This window comes from Acipenser ruthenus, chromosome 12 (genome assembly GCF_902713425.1).
Source record: "Acipenser ruthenus chromosome 12, fAciRut3.2 maternal haplotype, whole genome shotgun sequence".
NCBI lineage: Eukaryota > Metazoa > Chordata > Actinopteri > Acipenseriformes > Acipenseridae > Acipenser > Acipenser ruthenus.
Window position 1 is genome coordinate 1,930,617 of NC_081200.1, and position 25,033 is coordinate 1,955,649.

The following is a 25,033-nucleotide window of genomic DNA, read 5'->3' on the forward strand; positions in this document are numbered from 1 at the left end:
TAATGAATATGGATCAAATGTGCTTCGAAACTGTAAACTGTATATACAAATGAATGTGCACCACAGTGTTAAAAGGTAATTACAAATGAATGTGTATCATTATTACCTAGTTAACAATCAACTGAAAAAAAAAAAACATGAAATTCTCTTTAGCACAACAGGACCACAGCGCTTTTAAAAAAACAAAACATGAAATTCTCTTCAGCACAACAGGACCACAGCGCTTTTCTCAATGTGAGACTACCATGCCATGTAGGCTTTTTAGTTTCCAGCTACATACTGTTTTTACAAATTTCACAAGTCGTATCTACTATCTCATATTTAAACAACGGCGTGGAGAATTGGAGTGAAACGTATGCAGTCTCGCCAGCAGTGCTTCTTCTGCGGCGCTTTGCGTAGTGTACACTTTTACAGTTATAATTATTTGTGTGTGCGTGTAGGCTTTGTTGTCTAGGTTTGTTTGTCCCAATGAACGAAACCCTCCCGATATCAGCAGGAAGAGCCAGCTTGTGCTATCAGTACTGCCTTACATGGGCAACTTTCAGAGCTTGGGTGTCTCTGCCGGCTGGAATTCACAGCTCGTGACGTCACTGCCTGCGGCTCTCCCAGATTTTTTGGGGGAAAAAGAAGTTTCACTTTTTGTTGGGATTTGAAACTCATTGATTCTTAGAAAGCGAGGTAAGAAACCAGACTTCACTATTGCAAAACCGCTACGACTTTGTTTTGGGAACCGTAAAGAGTGTTAGAGAAGGGAGGGGGGACACGCTGTAGCGACACGTCCTTGTAACACTGTGTGTAACGTTGCGACGTATATTGTTCTGCGCTGAGAAGCTGTTTCAGTAATTCAGCTGTGCAATGGAGGGAGCGCGTAGGTTTTGTCAGGATTATGTATCAGGTTGTATTCCGCTGCACTCCGAGGGTGACGCTTGCGTAAAGTTAGCAGTTGTGTGATTATATTGTATTTATACGCTTGCTGTTTTTATCAGATTGTGGGCGTTGTACTTCTGTTTTTTTTTTGCTGCATGGAACTCTAGTACTGTGGTAGACTCTTCCCTTAACGAACAGAGCCTGTACTACGCAAGGCGGAAGTGAAGTTCTTTGCAGACAGACAGCCTCTCTGAACTGGGCGATATATATATATATATATATATTCATCACCGTTTTTTGTATCACGGAGTTATTAACTTAAGCATCCACAATGCTACTGGTCAGACACGAATTTGTACCATGTGCATACCAATGCAGCTTGCTTCAAAAGTTGCTAACAAGGAAATGTGTTGCAAAGCCACCGCCCCGAGTCATGCTAGCATCCTTTTGTGTGTGTGGTGTGTTTTTGTGTGCCTGAGCGATATTATGGTTCACACAAGCCTATAAATAAGTAGTCCTGCATTCAGATCAGAAGCAGGTCTGTATGGCATCAGTGCTATGCCGTCCTGTGCATTGCTGCTGTGATGGTTTCCATAGGTTCCAGTCCAGAATAACAACCCTGCTATGAAAAAACAAACAGGAAATCAATTCACTATTTTAAGAGGGAATAACATCTAAATATCTCTTGTATTGAAAGAATAAGCAATTTGGAGTTAAGTGTAACAACATATAAAAAGTGGTAGTACAGTAGGTGCCACATGCTATAGGATAGGCCTGCATGCTCTTTGATAATTTGTAGTAATTGAGAGAACTACTATCAAAGGAAAGATGCTTTTAAAAAAGTCTCATATTTACCCCCAGTCAGGTAACACTGAATAACAATGAGTTTAACATTCAACTGAACAACTCAGCCTTCTTATCTATATTTCTGATCTTATCTTGGGCCATGCATACAAGTTGGTGCGTGCGTTCGTCACTTTGGTTAGCAGTGTAGGACCGGATAGCTACTGGCGAAAACCACTGCTCCACTATACATGGTAAACACATATATACAGGATGACTAGCTTTATCAGTGTTTATCAAGGTGTTCATTTAAGTAAAAGCAGTGTCACAATCTGAGCTTGAACATATATATCCATTATGCATCTCTCTCTGGTATAAGCATAGACTGATGGCAAGCAATACAATAGAATTTAGACCTGTACACTTATGAAGACTTATGCATTGCCATTGCAGCCCGATGAGAAGAATTACTCAAAAGTACAGCTTTAGTGACTCCTTGCAGAGTACATAGAGATTAAGGCAGACTGCACCACGTGCATTGGTGTCTGACTGCACCGCGTGCATTGAGCTTGGGATTTGCAAGCCAAGCACACCAAATCTTTCAGTCCAGTGCAGAATTTAGTCTCGTAGCCTGGCGAGAACAAGGAGGAATCAAACGTATCCAAAAGAGGTGACTTTTTGAGTCAGGTGATGAGCAGGCATTAGAACTAGACACCCTGGGCTTGGGTCTGTTGCCGCAGCTACTGGAGGTCCTGTCGCTGTTGAAGACAGAGGACTAGGATCCTCATCAGTACTGCATATAGACGTCCATAGCACATGGCATCTTCAGCACAGTGACACCAAAAGCACAACAAGAAACCAAAAGAATTTCAGTGGGCACTTATTGACATTCAATACATTTCAGATGGGGTTTTTATAACGCAGGTGTCTTCAGATTGCATTAGTGCAAATCAACGAAACATGTGGTAGCATGACACCTAAGGAATATCATTTTTTGCTTGTTTTTATTGTAAAATAAGTTAGGAGTTTAAAAGGAAATGCTAGTTCAATATTTTCCACATGATCTATTCTTATGTAAGACTGAGAAAGGATTGCCGTTCTTAACCTAATGATGTAAGTAATAAATAAAGCAGCTACAATGATAAATGGGGTTTAGTCCAGTGTAATTAACTTGCCTTTTTAGGAACATAAATGATTTTTGTGGGGAGAAAGGATTTGGCGAGGAAGGGGAATGAGAGGGGGAATGGGGGGCACGCTGCGATGCGGGTGAGGCAAGTCCATTCTGTCGTGAGTGTTCAGTGAGATTGAAAAATATTGAAAATGCACAGAGCATGAACTCCAGCCGACTGCAGTATTAATTCATCAGCAGATACTCTTGTGAGTCAGGTCTGGGACTTCAGGAATGAAAACCATTATTCTGCACCAGAATAACGGCAGGACGGATGGGGGTTACAGTTATGATGTCTGTTCTTCAAAGCTTGTCTGCTCCTTTTTAGTTTAGTTTCAAATGAATAGATTGCACCATTAAAAGATATGGTCGTTGCTGCTTATCAGCTGCGTATTTCACATGACAGCCTCCTAGGAAGCTTTTAATGTTTTAGCGGTTGCAAAAGGTGCAGGAGTGAATCTGCTTCCTTTGTAGTGGTAAGTTAGATGAAAAGCAGCCCACATTCTTGGAGTTTGGTTTTATTAGAAAGGGGACTTGTGGGATCCACATTTTAATTGAAAAGGTTTAGAACGACCTCCCAGCTGTGAGATTTGATGAAGCCGATTCTGATGGAGAGCAACGTCGCAGATGGACAAGGGAGGAAACAAAGGAAGATGAACACAAATGAATCACATGGCCGAGCTTCGTCGTCTCTTTATGCGCACTTTCTGGTGATTATTGCACAGATTCTGGAGAGGGGAAGTGATGCTGTTGGCTTACTGTCTGTTTTGCAGTGGGGATGCAGTAATATTGCATACAGCTCTGACGATAGGTGCACGCTGAATCTCACCGGTGCAATCTCACGTCTTAATAATCTACAAGTGGTACTTATGAAGCTTAAAATCGAATTCCTTCCTATTTGAGTAATAAGGTATACAGTGTCCCCACTGTCCACTCTCAGAGCATATTGCAAGGATTCCAATTACAAGCAAGCCAGTTGTGTAGTCAACAGAGCGTTGCTTGCGTTTTGTAGTGGATCTCATAATGAAAGGAGGTGGGGTGGTGGTGCATAGGGATAAAAAACCTTTTTTTTTATCACCAGTAATTCTTTACATTCACTTCAAGTAACTGGGCTCTTTTAAGTGATGGGATTGTCCCATTGTTTGGTTTATGCTATTCCCTTTCTTCACCCCTGGAGTGGGAGACATTTCCTTTTTAAAAATGCCAGCAGGATTGATTTTGACACACAATTTAGTGTATTTCTCCATATTTGGAAATGTTTACCTACTGTTAGAGTTAGATGTTGGAGGGTGGGGGAAGGGAAGCGAGTCAGCCTACATGCTCCCTTGAAAAGCCTTTTCTGTCCTCTGGTTTTTTTTTTTTTGAGGATGGTAGTAGAGATCTTCTCATACACACACAGACAGCCACACAGGAAAGGAGAGAGAACCTGTTTGTGATGTAAGTAGAGCAACATTTTCTTTGATATAATTTTGACTTTTAATTTAAGGGTCAAATAACTTGTCTTGAGGAACTCTAAAAGGTTGACACAGGCCCATGATAATAGTTTTTCCGCGATTAATTGATCACGGATCTTAACTGCGCCTTTATAGCTAAGGTTACAACCAAGCTGTATCTTCTGTGAAATAGTGTTGATTCAAGTGATGCAGTCGTGCCAATATATAAGTATGTTGGCTTCTTTTTTATTTTATTTCAGATGCTTAAAAATCTATTTCAATGTTGTTGTTACGTCAGTGATATGTATGATTTCAAGTCATCCAGACTTGGATTTGACCTTGTTTTGAAACTGAAAATCACCTGCTTGCCTCTACCCATTCATCTGTGAGCTTTTGCCTTTTTTAAGAAACAGGAAAGGGTGCCTGAAAGCCAACAGCAAACAAAAATAAACTGTCACTTAAACAGCGAGCAGGCCAGTCAGTCCTTCATGCTTACAGCAGATATGTGCTGGCTGAGGACAAGTCTCTAGTGTTCATGTGCACTCCCTCCTAATGTCGGCCTCCTGTCAATACACTTACTATACGATTCTGCCTGACATTGTTTTGTTGTTTTCCTTGAAAATAAGGTATTGTGAAACAGAACGTCTAGGTGAGTGGACACCTGCAAATAAAAATACAATCCCTTCAAATCAGTGCAGCTTGCTTTCAGATTTTTTTTTTTCTCTAGTTACTGTAGACATGGCATTTATAATGAAGTTTTTTGCTAAATTTACATGCAGGCAATACAAATGTGCATTATAAATATCACATGGGTGATACTGAAATTGAAGAAGGAATCTATGAAAAAGACCTAGGAGTTTATGTGGACTCAGAATTGTCCATCTAGACAATGTGGGAAAGCTATAAAAAAGCCAACAAGATGCTCGGATATATAGTGAAAAGTGTTCAATTTAAATCAATGGAAGTAATGTTAAAACTTTACAATGCATTAGTAAGACCTCATCTAGAATATTGTGTTCAGTTCTGGTCACCTCGCTAAACAAGGATATTGCTGCTCTAGAAAGAGTGCAAAGAAGAGCGACTAGAATTATTCCGGGTTTAAAAAGCATGTCATATGCAGACAGGCTTAAGAATTGAATCTGTTGAAGTCTTAAACAAAAGACTACGCGGTGATCTGATTGAAGCATTCAAAATTCTAAAAGGTATTGACAATGTCGACCCAAGGGACTTTTTCGACCTGAAAAAAGAAACAAGGACCAGGGGTCACAAACAGAGATTAGATAAAGGGGCATTCAGAACAGAAAATAGGAGGCACTTTTTTTACACAGAGAATTGTGAAAGTCTGGAACCAACTCCCCAGTAATGTCGTTGAAGCTGACACCCTGGGATCCTTCAAGAAGCTGCTTGATGAGATTCTGGGATCAATAAGCTACAACAACCAAACAAGCGAGATGGGCTGAATGGCCTCCTCTCATTTGTAAACTTTCTTATGTTCTTATGTTCTAAGGTGATTGTTTTTCTTTTTCATGAAACTTTGAGCTTGGTTAAAAATCAGATCTTTTTTAAAGGGAAAGTGCCGTAGAAGCAGGCGCGTGGCAAGGCTGGTCAGCAGCAGAAATAGCAAACCCCAAACACATAATTTTTTTTTTTATAGGGGCAATAATAAAGAGCACTGTGAGCGACTTATTATTTTTTTTTTAAATGCATCTGTAAAGATTAATACTGTTACTTCAGTCTGGCTGTTCTGACTCCCTGAGTCTGTACTGAGCCTATGGACTGCATGTGAGATATTAAGTCTAAGTAAAGTGTAGCTGGTACAGTTTAAACTTCTGTGAGTAAGCATGTGTAAAAGCAATAACCCCAGACGAGCAGTGCTGGGTTATTAAACTTCTGTGAGTAAGCATGTGTAAAAGCAATAACCCTAAACGAGCAGTGCTGGGTTATTAAACTTCTGTGAGTAAGCATGTGTAAAAGCAATAACCCCAGACGAGCAGTGCTGGGTTATTAAACTTCTGTGAGTAAGCATGTGTAAAAGCAATAACCCCAGACGAGCAGTGCTGGGTTATTAAACTTCTGTGAGTAAGCATGTGTAAAAGCAATAACCCCAGACGAGCAGTGCTGGGTTATTAAACTTCTGTGAGTAAGCATGTGTAAAAGCAATAACCCCAGACGAGCAGTGCTGGGTTATTAAACTTCTCCAAGTAAGCATGTGTAAAAGCAATAACCCCAGACGAGCAGTGCTGGGTTATTAAACTTTTCCAAGTAAGCATGTGTAAAAGCAATAACCCCAGACGAGCAGTGCTGGGTTATTAAACTTCTGTGAGTAAGCATGTGTAAAAGCAATAACCCCAAACGAGCAGTGCTGGGTTATTAAACTTCTGTGAGTAAGCATGTGTAAAAGCAATAACCCCAGACGAGCAGTGCTGGGTTATTAAACTTCTCCAAGTAAGCATGTGTAAAAGCAATAACCCCAGACGAGCAGTGCTGGGTTATTAAACTTCTCCAAGTAAGCATGTGTAAAAGCAATAACCCCAGACGAGCAGTGCTGGGTTATTAAACTTCTCCAAGTAAGCATGTGTAAAAGCAATAACCCCAGACGAGCAGTGCTGGGTTATTAAACTTTTCCAAGTAAGCATGTGTAAATGCAATAACCCCAAACGAGCAGTGCTGGGTTATTAAATCTCTGCTGTGAGGTTGCTATGGTCGACACTGTTCCTTTTCCATTTGTTATATAAATTTATTGATTTTTCAATGGAAACTAAGAAAATACAGCTGAGTTCAGAGCGGATGGGGGTTAGAAATGAACAAGGAAGTGAGGGGGCTTGATTCCTGGGGTCAATAACGGACTGTGTGTGCGGTCACTCAGCGGCTGATTTAATCAGCTGGGACTGGGAAGGATGGTAGTCTGAAGTTGATCAAATTTTCCCAGCAAAGCGGGAATAAGGTGCTTCAGTCCATCTGTTCCCATCATTCTGTTATCGTGATGCCTAGTTTGTGCACCAGATTAGGTGTCCGATAGAAAAACATGCATGTAAATAAATAAAAGCTGAGGTTTTAACAGGTTTTCGGTGGTTGAATGATCACATCTTGAATGAGTACAAAACCCACTTTTTTGACAGTTTCCTTACAGGTAAAAAGATAACCGATTTCTAAGATCTTTTACATTTTTTTTCGAAATGAGATAATATCAAACGAAAACTGTACAAGAAAGCGACACATTAATAGAAGACCAGAGGTTAGATAAAGAAAAACATCTTGGCCATCATGCGTCAGGCAGAACTGTGGTTATGGTCTTTTAAGCATATTTACTGACATGCCCCGGATTCATATTTAAATTCACTTTCTTCCAGTCATCAGCCAGCCATGCATAATTCTGTCTGTGCTGCGTGATGCATATCGGCATGGAATCAGGGCTAACTTATGACTGCCTTTAGTGCTATTGTTTGCTGGCAGGTTATATAACAATAGGCACGAAGGATCTGAATTCATGAAGGAAAGTGGCTGGAAAAGGGGAGTGGTAATTGGATTTCATGTAGCTGCAAGGAATGATGTTGCAGACTTTAATGATTGAGGAGTGTGTTAATCAAATTACATTTTGCTTGGTGGTGCATGAGGCAACCAATGCTTGCCACACAATTCAGGAGGTGCCACACCACCCATAACTGAGCTTCATCCAGATGAGGCTTTTAGCAGAGATACTGAGATGAGATGCAGGTAGCATCCGTGATAAGGGGAGCAGGGGTAGGGACATTCATTTTACAACCTTAGCAACAACACCTTTAACAAGGAAAAGTGTATTAAATAGGAAAAACTAGCAATAAATAAGGTGCTGAATTTAAACAAATTTTGGTTAATTTACTTAATTACTACAACTGCAAATGGTTTACTAATTACCAGAATGAATACTCTCAAACTCTTGAGACGTAAGGCACTGATTTTCAGTATTTAAGTTGGCTATTGGTTTTGTGTTTACAAAGTTAGTTTTGCATCTTATGTTCTGTTACTGGTTCTATGAGTAAACAGTCGCGTCATATGAATAGCCATTGCTTTACACAGTGGCGATTGCGGGGGATAATTACAGCTTGCAGTAACACAGGGGAAGGCAGCTGGGACCGAGAAGGTCTCGCAGGTACAATAACTTCATTTATTAATCATTTATTGATCATTTATTAATTAGGACATGGTTGAGATGATGCTGCCTTCCTCTGTGGTACCCCTGCCTCACCCCTCCGCACGGGATCTGTATTGCAGAGTAGGGCCCTGGGTTGCCAAAGCAGCCTGTGCACAAGTCAGCTGCAAATGACTTGTCAGATTGTTTAGATGAGTCATGTCTTCTACAATAATATGAGCTAATAAAATAGTGATCTGGTGTAAAGAGAAGACTCGTGAAAGCTTTTTTTTAGATTACCAGGTTAATGTGGATCAGCTTCCCTGGCTGTTTAACCCCTTAAGGTACACAAGGTTTCTTCTTAAAATACATTTGAGTTGAGTCGAGTATCATGCTGAGGATGTATCATGAGGAGGAAGTACCATCCCTGTTGTTCGGTTGTGTCTCATCAATGAGTTTGGAAAGCAAAAGCCTGAATGCTCAAGATCCTTCTAATAAAAAAGCCTGAACAATTTAGTCGACAACATGGCGTGTCTGATTGATCAAACCGAAGTAGTGTTTGGGATGATTTAATTATCCAATCTGTAAAAAAGAAATGACTGATTGAGTTCCAGCCATCACAATGACAATTTGATTGGAGCATGCATTGATATTCAAGGGATAAAACACATCTAGGATGGTTTAGTCTGTCCTTGATGGAAAACGTGTGAGCTACTGTACTTCATCAGTTTCTTTTTGTTTTAACTGTATGCGCGAAGCACAGAATCGCATGAACTGCTCCGTGCTGTGCTGCAAGTTTACAATACAGTTAAGATGGGGATGTCTGCTTAATGAAGATTGGATTTTAATCTTAATTTGATTGGATCTTAATCTTAATGTTTAAAGCTCTCAATTCATAAACTGACACTAACCCCGCCCCCTTTAAAATGTTGTCCCAAGTTGTCATTTCCATGTTCTTTTTAATCAGATCATCTGGAACACATGCAAAACCATGTTGGTGTGTGCATCAGACCTGACTGTCCTCCCCGCGCCATACTGCACCCCCAGATCATCTGGAACACATGCAAAACCATGTTGGTGTGTGCATCAGACCTGACTGTCCTCCCCGTGCCATACTGCACCCCCAGATCATCTGGAACACATGCAAAACCATGTTGGTGTGTGCATCAGACCTGACTGTCCTCCCCGTGCCATACTGCACCCCCAGATCATCTGGAACACATGCAAAACCATGTTGGTGTGTGCATCAGACCTGACTGTCCTCCCCGTGCCATACTGCACCCCCAGATCATCTGGAACACATGCAAAACCATGTCGGTGTGTGCATCAGACCTGACTGTCCTCCCCGCGCCATACTGGCGTACGATAGTAAAACCTCTTAGAAATGCATTTGCCACTAGAAAGAGAAGAGGAACTCTTATCGGAACAACTCTGCCCTCTGCTTGTTATAATACATGGATCGTCTTTAATTAAAAATGAAAGTCCTTTGTAGTATAGTTCTGACATCAGACAGTCAAGATGTATTGTAAGGATGCATTTCAATAATGACAAAAATAACATTTAATAAACGCAATATTATTAAAATGAACTTAAGTCCTACAAGTTAGACAAAAAAAAAAAAAATCCAACAACTTTGCATTAGTCAATATTCACAGTTCAGAATATATTGTATTTTACATTTTATAACAACAAAGTGTAACTCTTCATTTATTTTAAACATTTTAATCTGAACAAAATAGCACAGGATTTGCTTTTTATAATATTTGTGTGTGTGTGTGTGCGTATGTATATGTATGTATTACAAATTAAACACATTCAACGAAGTCTGTTCTAATCTTCTCTTTACTCGTATACTTTTGAACCGGAGATTCCTGAGAGCCTTATCTTAATGAGATGCAAACAGCCTGACGAAGAAATGTCTCCTGCTCACATGACCAGCCTACTTTGCCAATTGGCCAGAACACCTCTATTGCTTGCTGGCAGTGTATTTTAACAGACGCAGTAACAGAGTTCTGACCTCGTCTTTTTTTTTTTGCGCAGTTTCCAATTCCTCTTTGGTAGTTCTGTTCAGGATGAGGGGTTGATGTGATATCTGGAACACAACAGAGATGTATTAACGAGTAGAGGTTTACAGGAATAAAAGGGACGATGATGATGATGATGATGATGATGACAGATACATTACGTTAGTAAATGTCTATGACATCACTCCAAGACTCCTCTGATGATTTTAACCCCCCGAGTGTCTGCTCTCTCTCTCTTGCTATTTGCACGGTGCGCCCATGCCTGTTCTAATTGAATTACACAGTCTGTCTAGCAGTAAAACAATTGCACTCGACACTGATTGTGTTTGATTATTGCAGGCACGTTACACCTCGGTGGTGTTTAACATGCCTCGTGTGTGTAGCCTGGTGGGGATTAAATCCTGGCAATTACCTACTGACCTACATAATATGTCAGCAGGGACAGCCACCGTCCTGGAGCAGCCTGCCAGCACCGCTGTACCGTCACAATATGCCTCCCCATCAGAATTTGCTACCGGTAGCAAAATCTGACAGCTATAGATGTCACAATTTGCCTCGCCATCATTACTACCACTGTATTTTTTACAATGGGGCGGGGGGGAGAGATGGTAATAAATTCTGACAGGTGTCAGAAACTTCTACCCCTCTTTTAGAAACAGGGAAGATGAATTACCCATGTTTGAGAAATAGTCAACAAACGGTTCATACTACATATTTTCGTTTAAGTTAAATAATCTTAAGAAGGTAGCGTTACCCATTTTGGAAAAATACTCAACAGTAATAATTTTATCCATTTATACTTACTTAATACCAATAAATTAAAACTTTTTCTGACACAGTAAGCAGAACAAGAGAAGTAAAACAGTGGTGAGCATGTGCAGATCATGCACAGTACAAAAAGAAGCCAAAAACTACGGAACACCAGCACTCCCTTCCTTCTGATTTTCTGCTGTTTGATTCCTCTGATCTCCTGCTGACAGAAGCATGTTCTCGGTACGGTTTTATTTACTTGAAGAACTTTGCTTTGCAATGCTCATTTGCAAATGGACCCCACACCTCCCCAAAGGAGTCTTTTTATACAAGTGGCCATAGATTAAAAAAGCTTACTGCTTCAGCAATGTACAGTACAAACACAGAAGTTCAGTGGCCATCTGGTTCGTTTTGGGATGCCTTACTAAATAAGCATCTGCTGTTTGTTCTATTACTGTATTAATCAGGTTGCCCAATTAAAAGATCTAAATGACGTTGTAATTAACAATCTCATTTGGATGAAGAGTAATCAAAAAGCCAAGAATATTTCAGGCACCCCTTATGGTGGTGTTCTGGAAGTAGCCTCATCTGTTGCTTGCTGAGCACCCAGCCCTGCACAGCTGCTTCGCTGAACCTCATGTGAAATGACTTTGTTTACACGTTCTCCTTCCCGCGTTTCCACTCCAATCACGATCTGCGTCAGTGGCAGACTCTCCTGAGCGAGAACCTTGTTTGTTTATTTTCTTTCACGCTGTTTATTTTTTTTTACAGCCCCACATGTGAAAAATACCAGGATTGCAACTGCCAAGATAAATGCTTCCTTATATCCCGCTAATCCCAAGCTGGTAAAGTGCCTTCAGTGTGTCCTCCTCACCACAGGTTTTGTGCATTAAGAGCTGAGCTGCTTGTTAGGGCTTGCCCAGGATTTGCGGATAAGCTTTGTTTCTTGTGAGCTGGAACGTCTTTAAAGGGTTCTTGCAGACTGTGGCAGCCTGGTCAAGTTTGTAGATCTTATGGAAAATGTGCAGTAAAAGCCACCAGCAGAGTACCTGTGCAAGTGAGAAAACCTGAGAGCATGAAGACCACTAACTGGTTAGCAAACAAGGCTAGAGGCTGCTAAGTGTCTATCTACACTTCAATTACTATCTCCAGCTCTACCAAGGTACTGGAAAGGGGCACCCTGAACTTGCTCTTGCGCACTTAGGTGGCATGACTATGATGACATCAGGAGTTGACAGGGCGGGTGTGATGCAATAGCAGGGGGTGCTACCATTAGGTTGAGCATAGCAGCCAGTTCTCGAGCTCGTTCGCATTGGAAATCTGGGATAGAATAGAGAGTTGCCCTTTACATGGCCTCCCTGCTTTATTCGATTTTGTTTAACCCAAGCTCTTTAACCATGGTCCATGGTATTGTGCACTGGGCTGCTACCGTATTAATAAGCATTCTTCTCATGTACAGTATTAGCTTATTAGATGTAGAATGCACACTGAAGTTTTCAACCCAGACTGTCCTGTTTTAATGAGCTGGATAACGTGACAGCGCTTTGGAATATCTTGACTAAAGTATGGCTCTTTATTTGTTATTTATTTATTTTTATTTTTATTTTCTGGCCAACGAGGAAACATTGCTGCTGTAATCTGTTGCAAATGTGTTTATCTGTTTGCCTTCCTAGCAGCACTGGATATGTAACCTGGTCCTCTTCCTGCTTTTGGAAGTGGTAGCTGTCAACTTTCTAAAAACGTTTTACCAAAATATAACAACAGAATGTAACAATATCTAAGGAATGGCAACTATTCAGAATGTGTGCAAACACTTCAAAAGGAAAGTTAAAAAAAAAAAGAAAGTAGAAAATGTAAATGTTGCTGTTTAACTTCATTTGTTTTGTAATGTCAAAATAAGAGTGAGGTCTGTTTTAATGATCCTATCCTCAGCGTGTAATACCACCAGCACGTTTCATTGGGTTTAGTAGTGTTTAGAAGGGAGGGGGATAGACCACCAGGATTAATATACTGGAGAGCTGAAACAGTGGTGCTTTTAGATCACTAAAATAGACCCACTATTTTTCTTGGATGCAAAAATGAAGTTTGAATCCATTTAGAGGGATGATACTGTATTTCACCCTTCTTTTTATTATTATATTTTTTTTGGTTTTTAGAAATGATGTTTCTTGGGATCGGAAAGGGCAGAATGAAAGAGGATAAGAATGTGTAAACAGGAACTGGCAGAGTCTAACCCAAGAGGCTGTGGTGTACTCCTTATATGGATTTCAAGGGCTTGAGAAAGACATTACTGCACAAATACCAGACATAGTGAGCTGCCGAGGGGCTGGGAGGGTGAAACGGGAGCCTTGTTCATTTAGTCCAAAGAGAAAGTTATTATGCCACTGTAATAACATATTGGGATTGCTAAGAATTCTTTTTTCTAGTAAATGAAGGCAAATGCTGTCTTCAGTAGAAGGGATTGACCGTCTTCTGCCTGTGCTGGCTTACAGGGCTTTTTGATAAATAGATATTCTGTGCAGGCCTGTGCAGAATGAGTTGTTGTACAGTATAGGTATATATATATGTGTAACCCATTCTTTCCAAGGCTGTATAGGAATACATTTCTATTAATCAATAATTCGCAGACGGCGCTGTCCTGATTCTTTTCTGAAGTGCAGCTTATTTCTTATCCAGAAGCAGCATATTTTTTTGTTTTGTTTTATCCATCCTGATTTTAGAGATAAGTGGTTATTGGTTTACTGTATGTTTACTCAGGCCTTACCGGTAGTATATGCAGGTCTCAGTGTTAATTCCCGATATGCACGGATGGACCTACAAGAGTATTTTAAACATTGTATTTTCCAATGGAGCAATAGTACACTGCTGTGGACAGACAAACGGTGTGGTTCAACACATATCCTACAATTTTAAAAGCATCTGTCTTCGTATTTCAGTGCAGGCCTTGTACTTGCATCTACAAAATACAGACCTCTCCTCAAATCGCACTCCTTTGAGCTTGGCATGTGAACAGTTGAGTGTAGAAGTGTAATCAAAGGGGCTCCCGAGTGGCGCATCCAGTAAAGGCACTCCGTGTGGAGTGCAGGATGTGCCCTATAGCCTGTAGGTCGCCAGTTCGGGTCCAGGCTATTCCACTGCCGGCTGTGGATGGGAGCTCCCAGGGTACAACGCACAATTGCAGAGTGAAAAGAAGCAGACGTTTCGGAGGACGCGTATGCTCATCTTCATCTCTCTCTCTCACGGGGGTGGCAGTGGTGAGCCAGGCTTAAAAAGAATGGGGCATTTCAAACTGGGGAGAAAATGGGGTAAAAAAACAATCGGCGATTCCAAACTAAAAAAAAAAAAAAAAAAAGTGTAATCAAGAACTTTTTTATTACAGAGTCTTGCCATATGAGGTATCTGGTATGCGGCATGCAGGGTGATCTTATTAAGAGAAATGCTTTATTGGTGTCTATTGGGGGCATTGCTTGAAGTTTAAGCTGTCTTTGATTTATTCAAAAGCTTGATAAACTGCATTGGATTGCTGCTGTAGTGGGCTATAATGATAGGGTTAACTGGATGATCATTAAATAAGTTGCACTCTATAATATGGAGTTTTGATTTTGCAAAGAAAATGGTTCTGTACATAAAAAAAAATATTCTTTGCTGACACAGGGTTTGACCAGCTGCTGGTATAAAGTATGTGAGTTCAGACTGCTATTAAAACCTGACATATCCCTGTTATTATGTTAACACAGTCAATTACTGGAGCAGTTTACAATGTAGCAATCACGAAAAAGCTAAAGTCAAAATATTTATAGACGAGTACAACTATTTGCAGTAATAGCATCTAAAGTTTCTCCCTGTGGGTCAGGGTCGTGCTTACATTCTTGGAGTGCTGGGTTTAGGGAACAAAGTCTCAGCACACAGCTTGTTTTTTTTTTTTTTTTTTTTTTTTTGCTCTAGCAGCCAATGCTAAAGATTAAACAAGCAGGCCACTGTTCTCACTGGTGCAAGTCACTAATTAGGTCCCCAATTATTTCTGTAAAATAGCATAACTCAGAAAATGCTGCTTGTTGTTCAGAAAATGCTATTTGCTTTTGTATTTTTTTAGTATGTCGTCACTTATGACTGCTCTGAAAAAAAACCAAAAAAAAACGAATCCAGTCAGCATGCAAAAGCAGTATTAAAAACAAACTTCTAAACAAATGAGCTCAGATTTCCTAGAAGTTTCCTGAAAAGAGCCATAAAGGCGCAGTCTACTTTGTGAATAATCTTCATGGGCTCAATAAACTCCACCTTTCACTAATAAGATGTCAGATTAAAACAAAAAACAACTCAATAATAAGTAAGAGGAAACATAGTGTTATTGTAAAAAAAAAAAAAAAAAAAAACTGTAAACAGGAATGCAAAACATATTGAATCCTTGTCTATTTCTCAATGAACCTAGCAATTAACACACACTTATAATTTGAGAGGACTTGGCATCTCGTCTGTCTCCTAACACAGCATTCACGTTCATTTGTACTGACAGCTCTGCTAAACAAAACACTGCTCTTTTACCAGGAAACAAATGATCCATCTGTCAGCCAAATCAAAAGCACCCATTTAAAAATAAGCTAAACGATTTTAGAATTTGTGCAGTTTTTGTTTGAATGTCTTACTGCCTATAGCTGTGGCCAAAATTTTTGCATTATTTACAATTTTAGGATTGAGACATAATTAAAAAAAATATATATAATAATAATAATAATAATAATAATAATAATAATAATAATAATAATATGAATATGAATATAATTGAGATCTTTAATTTAACATCATGTAATCAAAGAAACAGTATTTCATGTTAGATATCGAAATGTTACGTTTTTCTGTTTTTGTCAGTTTTTCATTTTAATATATGGAAAACTACAAAGCGGTGTGCAATTCAATATGTTAACGTTACATTATTCATCATTCAACATTATTAGGCAGCAGCACAGGGTTTAAAATAATCTTTACCTGCACTGGCAGATAAAAAGCACCCTGCAGAGTTTGTGACTGGAATATAAATGAGGTAATTCCAACCCTTATTTGAGAATATGTACTGTATCCACCCCTCCCAGGTCAGCAAGTCCATCGTGACAGGCCCGTCTATATGAGCAGTGCACTCGTTCACCCGGGGCTTGTGTTTCTGTCAGGCCAGGGGGTTCAGAGGGTTTATATGTTCTGCTCGTGTCTTGCTTTGATGGTGTTGCCGTGATTTGAAACACACTGCCTGTGTTTACATATTGAAGGTTGCTTGTCCCCCCCCCCCCCTCACTCAGTCCCTTTGCAGGTCTGAGCAATTGGTGAGCAAGCTGTGTCAACCAGAACTGTAACAATTTGAGCACTGGGCAATTTAATCACAACCGCCTTCGTAAAAGCAGAGGAACCTGCAAACATGTCAAAAATGCATGCTGATATTCCAGTTTTTGCAAATACCTTTATCTCCAAAATTACGTTTAACTTCATATCGCTGCTCCCTAAAACTATTATTATTTTTTTTTTACTTACATTTATTTTCAACACATTTTAATAAGGTAAAGTGGAAAATCAAGTCCACGGGCCTCTGATAGGAATCAGCTACAGGTCTCATTAAAGACCGATTGCTTAAACCCAGAATTGGGAAAAGCTGATGATGGGTTTATTATATTATTTAAATGAAAAGCAATCTGGGGTTTTTTGAAGGGGGGGTTGGTTAAATTGTGGTCCTTCAATAATAATGAAAGCCTTTGATCTCTTTTTAAAATTATCCAGACAAACTCTTTAATGTTCATTCAAACTGAAAGGCATGAAGACCTTTTCAAAGAGTAAATTGCATTTCTTCGACTGATGAGCAGCCTTTGAAATGATGTTGATAGCGTAATGTACGTGAATTGTCTGATCACTTAGGCTTGATCAGCAGTGTCCGAGGTTTGAGCAGTAAATTGATGAGATAATGTGAGTATTTGTCTCCTCGCTTTTGCATTAAAAGGAGCTGTCAGGATAAAAACTGTTTTTAAAATAAATGATCATACTGGACTTGAAATTAAAATGAAATTGCTGCCACTAAATTGCAGTCTTGATTTAAATTGATCAGGATATTTTCTTCTTGACAACATAGTTGCACCCTCTGACTCATGGCTGAATCTTTCCATTATGCAGACATAAAATATAAGATGCGGGACAGTGATATACATAGCTGTGAATAAAACCAACTCTATAACAATACAGCACAAAAGGAATGAACTGGTCTCCCAAGGGACTGGGTAGTAAGAGCAGTTCAACAGCCAATACAGCACTGTAATTGTGGATAGAAAGAGTCTTGCAAAACTCAGAAGTGACTATAGTTTAGTGACAGTTATAATTGAACTAAACTATTTGAAAAAACATGCACGGTTGCTTTCACATTTTTGATTCACCATGGGAACTGGCAGGAACACAAAAAGCCCTAGAAGTTTTGTGGGGTTTGGTAACATGCCTCAAAGAGAAGGTAAACCGTTTCTGGCTGTGGAATAAAGAACTGGAGAAAGGGCCGAGTCACGAGTGCGTAGTTTCATGTGCCACTTTGATCTTGGAGAAGTTTGGGTCATTTTCGAGTAAGGCAAGTTTGAGCATTCACTGAAAGGGGTTTCCCAAATGCACAGTTAATCTTTATGGAGTCCTGAGTACAGTGTGTTGAGAGCACTTGAACAGCTCTTGTCATCTTTATCAGGAGTCGGGATCACCGCTTTGCATTCGACATGCCATGCATTCACATGTTCAATTAGGCTGTGTTCTTTTGATACCCCCTGATATTCAGTGGTGGTCCTAATGAAGTGGCCAGGGAGCGCAGGGTAACAAAGCCCTGTTTTCACAAGCTTGCTCTTCATGTCAGCACCTGCCTGTTTCTGTACACCACCCTCCCACTGTCCCTCGTCTCCGGAGCACGCCCGAGCGACCGGGTTTTGACATACTGGGTGTTTGTTTTTTTTGCTTAATATGCTTCTTGTATGTAAAGCAGTGTAAAGAAAGACGGACCGTGATCTCCTTATATCCACGGATTGTGATCCGCTCTATGACCTGCGCTAAAGAATGTTCTAATTCATCACAATTTGATAAGCGATTCTTAGATGCATGTAGAGCTCAGATCCCCAGGCTGTGTTCCGATTGAACACCCTGAACCTCGCTTTCACTCCCCGAGTCAGAAACTGACCTAGAGCCGGGGTTAATTGAGATCAGTGAATAAGAGGATTTAAACTTAGAATAATCATCTTTTAACTGAAGCACTTTCACTGTGTGTCCACGGATCACGTTGACAGAAAAGCTGCTTGAAAAAGAGAATTTTCTTACATTATTACAGTTCTGTCATCACTGATAATACCGCTAATACCTTCATTTTGTTCAGACATTATGGTCATTAGTAACTCCCGGGTGCAGCTAATGGATACTTCAGGAGCATGAAAATACTGCAATTTCTACAAAATCGTGTTCTGCCCTATTAAATTCAATTTAAACTAGTAGATCTTAACAAGGACTCACTTAGTTTTAAACTGATCTCAGACTACAGTTTGTATGTAAAAAGGTAATGATTTTGACCTAGTGCCTGTTGCTGTGGGCATGTCCCTGGTGCAACACATTTGATTGATTTCCTCAGATGCATTATTGTACTGCACTCAGATCGTCTCTGTGTTTGGTTCCAGATAAGTACACTTGTGGGTCGGATTTTGAGTGGTTCAGATTAGCTTAAGCAATTGTTGGAGAATACTTCTGTTAAACATGCACTATATCTAACCAATGTCTCTTCTTTCAGAGTTTAATCTGCTGTTGGAGAGCTGACCTATTCTTTTCAAACTTAGGGTAAGTGTTGCCATCTCAGTTTACATTGGGGTATGTGCAAAAATGATTAAAAGCATGTTTTTACTTCAGTTTGGAAGATGCAGGTACATCAAAGACAACTGTATAGAAGTTAAAGTTGCTTCTGCTTCCTAGTATCGAATCGCTTCCTGTGCTGTTGCTCAGTTTTACTCCAGTTGTTTTAATCGGGTCATGTGACCGAGTGCGCAGGAAGTGAGTCATGTAAGGTGTTATTTTATTTGACTGACATTCTTCAGAAAGCTGCCAGTCTGCTGCCGTGCTGTTTGCTTTCAGAAAGCTCACATAACACTGATTGACCGGTTATTAAGTGTGTCACACAATACATTTTCATGATGCCCTGCAGTGATTTCCCAGGAGATTTTCTATCCATTCGTGTGTATTAGCAAGAACACAGTGTACCGCTCCACAGTGTAACAGAAATATAAGCAAAACACGGCCAGACTTTTGTGCAATCATCATCTTTTCTAAACATTTCTTAAGTGGACGTCATGGAGAAACACCACGGTGCTGCGAGGAACAGATCAGCTCTGTACATCTTCTTCAACTTCAAGCAAATGGGGTTGCATGTTTTGCTTGTTCCGGTTTAGACCTGGTGAATGGTTATTGAAGGAAGCCCAGTGCATGATTTGCTCACCAAATGAAAGTGACACGTGCAAGATGTTTCATAACAATCTGACACCGTATTGGCAAATCCTGAGAGAAAGTTGACAAACAATGTAGAGATTTCACAGTCCGGAGCTCCTGTTGTACAAAAGTGAAATCCTTTCTGAAGTTCAGTCCAAACAGTATGGGGAGGGTGGGTTAGGGATTACTGCGATTCAGTTCCTAAAACAGAAATCTGTCCTGACAGAAGCAGGGATAATGATGCCAAGCTCAGATCTGACACAGATATGATGTGTCATGCAATCCCCTTGCAGAATAAATGGATCCTCTTTGTCAAAGAGATGATCAAGTTTATCCAACAGATTGTCAGATGTGTTTATACAGACAGCCCTCAGAATCAGGCACAGTTTTGCACCAAAACATAATTCCCTGATGTCCATTAACTTCATTCACCCAGAATGTAGCTGCCTGTATATTTGTATGAGACCTCGTTGACTACTTGTTTACAGTGGTAAGTGTAGGGAGATGGGCTTTACCCACCCACCACCTTGTATTACCTGCTAGCCACTGTAAATCACTGTGTGCTGTCTTTAAATGTCCAGAGAAAAAAACATCATGCCCTCAGCCTTCTGAGACAAACACAGAAGTGTGCGTGTGGCCCAAAAGCTTTGAGAACAACCAATCTAGCTGCTTCTCCTTTCTGAAATAGGAGACTGTGAAGGACATATTCAATTGTATGTTAACTTAAGAAGAAACATGCAGAAATCCAAATAGCTTGGTTTCACAATGCTGCCCCTGGCTCGCCAGGACTGGCATGGAGGGTTAGTTTAGTTCAGTTTAGTTTCTTCAGTTTGTGCCCACAGGGCCAGCACAGGTACATCTCAATAGTGCAGCACTAATACAAAGAGAGACCCGTGTAGATTATAAAATAACAATAAAATAATTGGTTTACTTAGATCTTTCTTTGTGTTAGGCATGGAGGTCATCTGGGCACTGCAGTAAACATGGTGGTGGTTACTACCCTTGCACAGCGGATTATTAAAATCAATTAGACTCAATAGTAATAATAATAACAGTAATAATAATAATATTTTCAAATCCAAGTTGCTTTTTTACAGTATATTTCATGCTGGCATTTTGAAAAGAAAAATTGCTTGGGGGTGGGGGCTATTAGTAGTGTGTTTTTATTAGGAAATTAATGCATTCAGGGTATTTTTGTGGTCTTGAAATTAGGGTCAACTGGAAAGGACTTATTTTCTATTAACAGTATATTTTCCTTGTATTATAATAACACACATTTTCATATTTGTTTTTTGTTTCTGTGAAACCACAAAGAGGAAAAACATGTTCAAGCTTATTGATGTGAAAGGTGTGGGGGGGGGGGGGGGGGGTAGTATTGAAAAAGAGGATGTTAAAAACGAGCATGGAATTTGCATTGAAAGACACCAGCGACTGATCTGATCCAAATCAACATTTATTTTTGAGTGCGTAAGCAGGTGGCTCGGATGTTAGAACATAAGCTGTCAGTTTGCTGAATATTGACTTTAGCAGGGGGTTCAATCTACCTGTTTTTCAGCAGGCATGTTTTTAGCTAAACCTTTCCACTTTAACACAGAACTCTTTCTTATCTCATTCACGAGAAAAACAGCGAGAGGTTGTCGTAGTTCAAGTCCACCTTTCCAGTTTGTTTTTAGTTAAAATGGCCTCCCAGCCTCATAATCAGATCCTAGCACCTCATAAGAATTTCCAGATGCCAGCAGCCCTTAGTTAAAAGCTCTGTGCGGTGTGTCAGCCATTCAGTGACGTGTTCAGCAGGTCAGAGTTTACATTCCATTTCAGATCCCCATCGAGGCAGCTTGAACTTGACCCCCGTGACACTTTCCTCTAATGCTAAACAGAAACGACAGATGTTGCAATTCAGCTAGACTGCTTGAGAGGGCAAAACAAACTCCAGCAGTGCAGCTACAACCTGGAATATCAGCATTCCTTTCTATACTATACCTCCCGTGTGCGAACTACACTGATTGCACACCCAGCGTGACATACCAAAAAAATGATCTCGGTATTTAATATGATTTGAAAGTGTAATCTGGTGTAATAGCTTTTTATTGCTGCTTTTTTCTTTTAATGTATAGTTTCCGGACGTGATTCAGCCCACCCCCCCGTGGTCACATGATCCCAATTCTTCGGTGTAGCGCCAATCCATCATTGCAGGAGAGAAGAGGTTAATGTGCAAACGCAACAACGACCACCTTGAATATTTAAAGGAGCACCTTTCCAGACAAGGGCCGCTGCCAAGGAGCAAATGTATTACTTTGCATGTTCTTCAGTAAAACAACCCAGGTCAGTGTGGGTTTACAGCTCTGAACCTCCTCCCCTATAGAAAACATGGGAGCTTGTTACCTGCCCTTGCAGATGGTACCTAATACTAGAACCAAGACAAAATGCTTTTATTCCATTCGTATTTCCTAGCCAAATGGAAGGCATGTGAGTGTGACCAAGCTTTCTGACAGCAGGGTAGTGTTCCAGTGTGCTGCGGTGTGGTCTGGTCTGCACCTCCCTGCACCGCCACAGTAACATCTGGCTCCTCATGCTGCCTGTTTAGACAGGGTGTACTGGAGACCCTTCTGGGTATGCTGGAGCACAAAGCGCAGTGGAGTCCAGGGACCATGCCTGTTTTATAATGCAAAGCATAGTGACTAATACAAATGTCAAAATGCTTGAACATTTCAGGTGTGTCCTGGACTCTGTTACAGTAGCTACCGATAACCACGAGAGCTAGCCCTTAGCGGTCTATTTATTCAGCGCATGTGAGGCGCGTCCGGTTCAATTTATTTTCACACGCTGTTTAAAAGTTTTTTTTTCACAGTAAAACATGTTTAAAAGGCACTGCATATCAACAGGACACTGCATCGCCAGCCCCGCCCCACCCCTTGTTCGCTGCACCTACATCTTCATAGTCATGCATACTGATAAATCATCTCCTGATCACTCGTGTTATCACCAAACTCCTCAATAATGCGATTCAAGTCATTATTTTATTACTATAACATCTCAAAAAGCTCTGCAAATGTCTGTGATATTCTTTGAGCGCTGGATGAGGAAGCAGCTGTCTTGTTTGTTTATGTCCGTGTTATCTCTGTGGTGCCGGGGCTATCTGTATTGCTCAGAAGAGCCAACTATAATCAACATTCCATGTCAGAACAATGTAACTACATATTAAACAATGCAGGCTCTGTTTGAAGAGGTACTTCAGGTTAATATGTTTCTTTTTTTGATTACAAAGCTTTGTTGCCTGCAGGTCTGTTCAGCTGCACTGCACTGGTTTTGTTGTTTTTGTGCAGCAATTCTCTGAATGTTCAATGCTGTTTTCACTTAGCAGGTCATTGAGTGCACATACTAAAAGGATTAGGCAAGGTTTACTTTTCTGTCATTCTAATTCTATTGCCTGCTTTTAAGGTGGGTTGGTGGTGCAGTTCGCATACCCTTTTTTTAAAGCCCGGAATACACAGCACTGTTATTGAGTGTACAGACTACGTGACTTTGCAGGATTCCTGCATTACTGAGGCTGGGTTTTATGACCAAAACAGGCAGAGGTTATCAGGGTTCAAGTTCACCTTTAATTTCAGGTTGTTTTTCATTAAACATTCACACCAGAATGGCAATACTTCTTTTGTATGTGTTTGAAATTTATAATTGCAACTGCTGTTTCCCAGCTGCACCTCTTTAGGTTTGATCCAGACTCTTCAAGTACACCACGTTGTCTAGGAAAGAGCACAAAGCCACACAGCCCTACTCTTGGAGGTGAATTCTAAACACAGCCTTGCTTGTCAGCAGCGTGCTCAGATATTAACTCTTATCGGACTCCCAGCAGAAATGATCCTGTTCAGGAGAGGCACACAAGCAGGAACGTTAATATAGAGCAGCTGTGGGGTCTGGAGCACATTTAAATAGAGTAGCTACTAGTGGGGCTGTAGGAAACTTCAGGTGACAACCATTGCAAAAAGAAAGAAAGTTGAACTTTTGCCAGCTAGCTATTGGTGTGACTGTTTCATTATTTTGATTATGGCAGCAAGCTGTTATTTCAGCCTTCGTGTTTACTGTTCTTTCAGTGCACAAAGAACATTTAATTAGTTTCCAGTGTCTCTTTTCCGTTTCCATGGTGCTCCTCGCATCACTAACAGCACATTTCATTTTACAAGAGGTTTGAGGCTAAAATGATTTCATACCCTTTAATCGTAATTTTTTTTTTTAAATCTGTACAGATTTCTCTTTTTTTGTTTGAGTTGTTTTGATCTGTGTATTCTGTAACTGATCTAAGTCTTGTCTTGTCTTCGTGTGTCTCACTTTTAGTAAAGCGGCCTGACATCTATCTGACAGCTGTCGACTTTGGTAATAAATAAAGGCCAATCTCATTTATGGTGTTTGATAGAATGGCATTATCTCAAAGTCAAGCTCTATATTCCTCTCCTTGTGTCCGGAACAAATTACTGAGAGTCAGAAGTAATTAAAACTGCTTTAAAATGGACAAGCTATGTTTTTTTAAAGGCACAGTTTAGTGGAGGAAAAAAAAAGAAAAACAGATGATGGTGCAAATGCTTTTTATTCAGAAGTAACCCTTTGTTTGTAAAGTTAGTTGACAGGTTTGACCCATGAGACAGGAGGCAGTCGGGCTGCAGCACAGTCATTCTGATATGAATACATTTATAGCATCTCGAAGATCTTTGTAAAGCAAGTGCATGACAGGATGAAGTGTCTGCAGTGTTCAGCCTCCACCTCCTGTATGTGCACTCCTGGCATCCTTCTCTCAGCAGCAAACCGGCATCCTTCTCCAAACCTGGAATGTTAGAGCAGGTTTAATAACATTTTATTGGATTAACACTGATTAAACACATTAAAATCTATTCTAATATCATTCCAGTCTGCAAACTAATGTGCCTAAATGTATATACAATACTGTGCAAAAGTTTTAGGCAGGTGTGAAAAGATGCTGTAAAGTAAGAATGCTTTCAAAAATAGACATGTTAATAGTTTATATTTATCAATTAACAAAATGCAAAGTGAGTGAACAGAAGAAAAATCTACATCAAATCAATATTTGGTGTGACCACCCTTTGCCTTCAAAACAGCATCTATTCTTCTAGGTACACTTGCACACAGTTTTTGAAGGAACTCGGCAGGTAGGTTGGCCCAAACATCTTGGAGAACTAACCACAGTTCTTCTGTGGATTTAGGCAGTCTCAGTTGCTTCTCTCTCTTCATGTAATCCCAGACAGACTCGATGATGTTGAGATCAGGGCTCTGTGGGGGCCATACCATCACTTCCAGGACTCCTTGTTCTTCTTTACGCTGAAGATAGTTCTTAATGACTTTCGCTGTATGTCTGGGGTCGTTATCATGCTGCAGAATAAATTTGGGGCCAATCAGATGCCTCCCTGATGGTATTGCATGATGGATA

The 25,033-nt window shown here is 40.3% G+C and overlaps 1 protein-coding gene across 6 annotated transcripts in view; it reads left to right on the forward strand.

The window, feature by feature from the left end:
* The first annotated feature begins 271 nt into the window (after positions 1 to 271).
* Positions 272 to 25,033, forward strand: part of LOC117417294 (lipoma-preferred partner homolog) — a 117,499-nt gene continuing 92,737 nt past the window's right edge. Inside the window, exons 1-3 of one of the 6 annotated variants that reach the window (XM_034029334.3) lie at positions 279 to 678; positions 18,908 to 18,954; positions 21,711 to 21,918. The gene's annotated coding sequence lies outside the window, so the exon portion shown is untranslated. Of the gene's footprint in view, positions 679 to 4,143; positions 4,256 to 18,907; positions 18,955 to 21,710; positions 21,919 to 25,033 lie in introns of those variants that run through there. The other 5 variants (XM_059034301.1, XM_059034302.1, XM_034029332.3 and 2 more) reach the window with 5 other exon arrangements.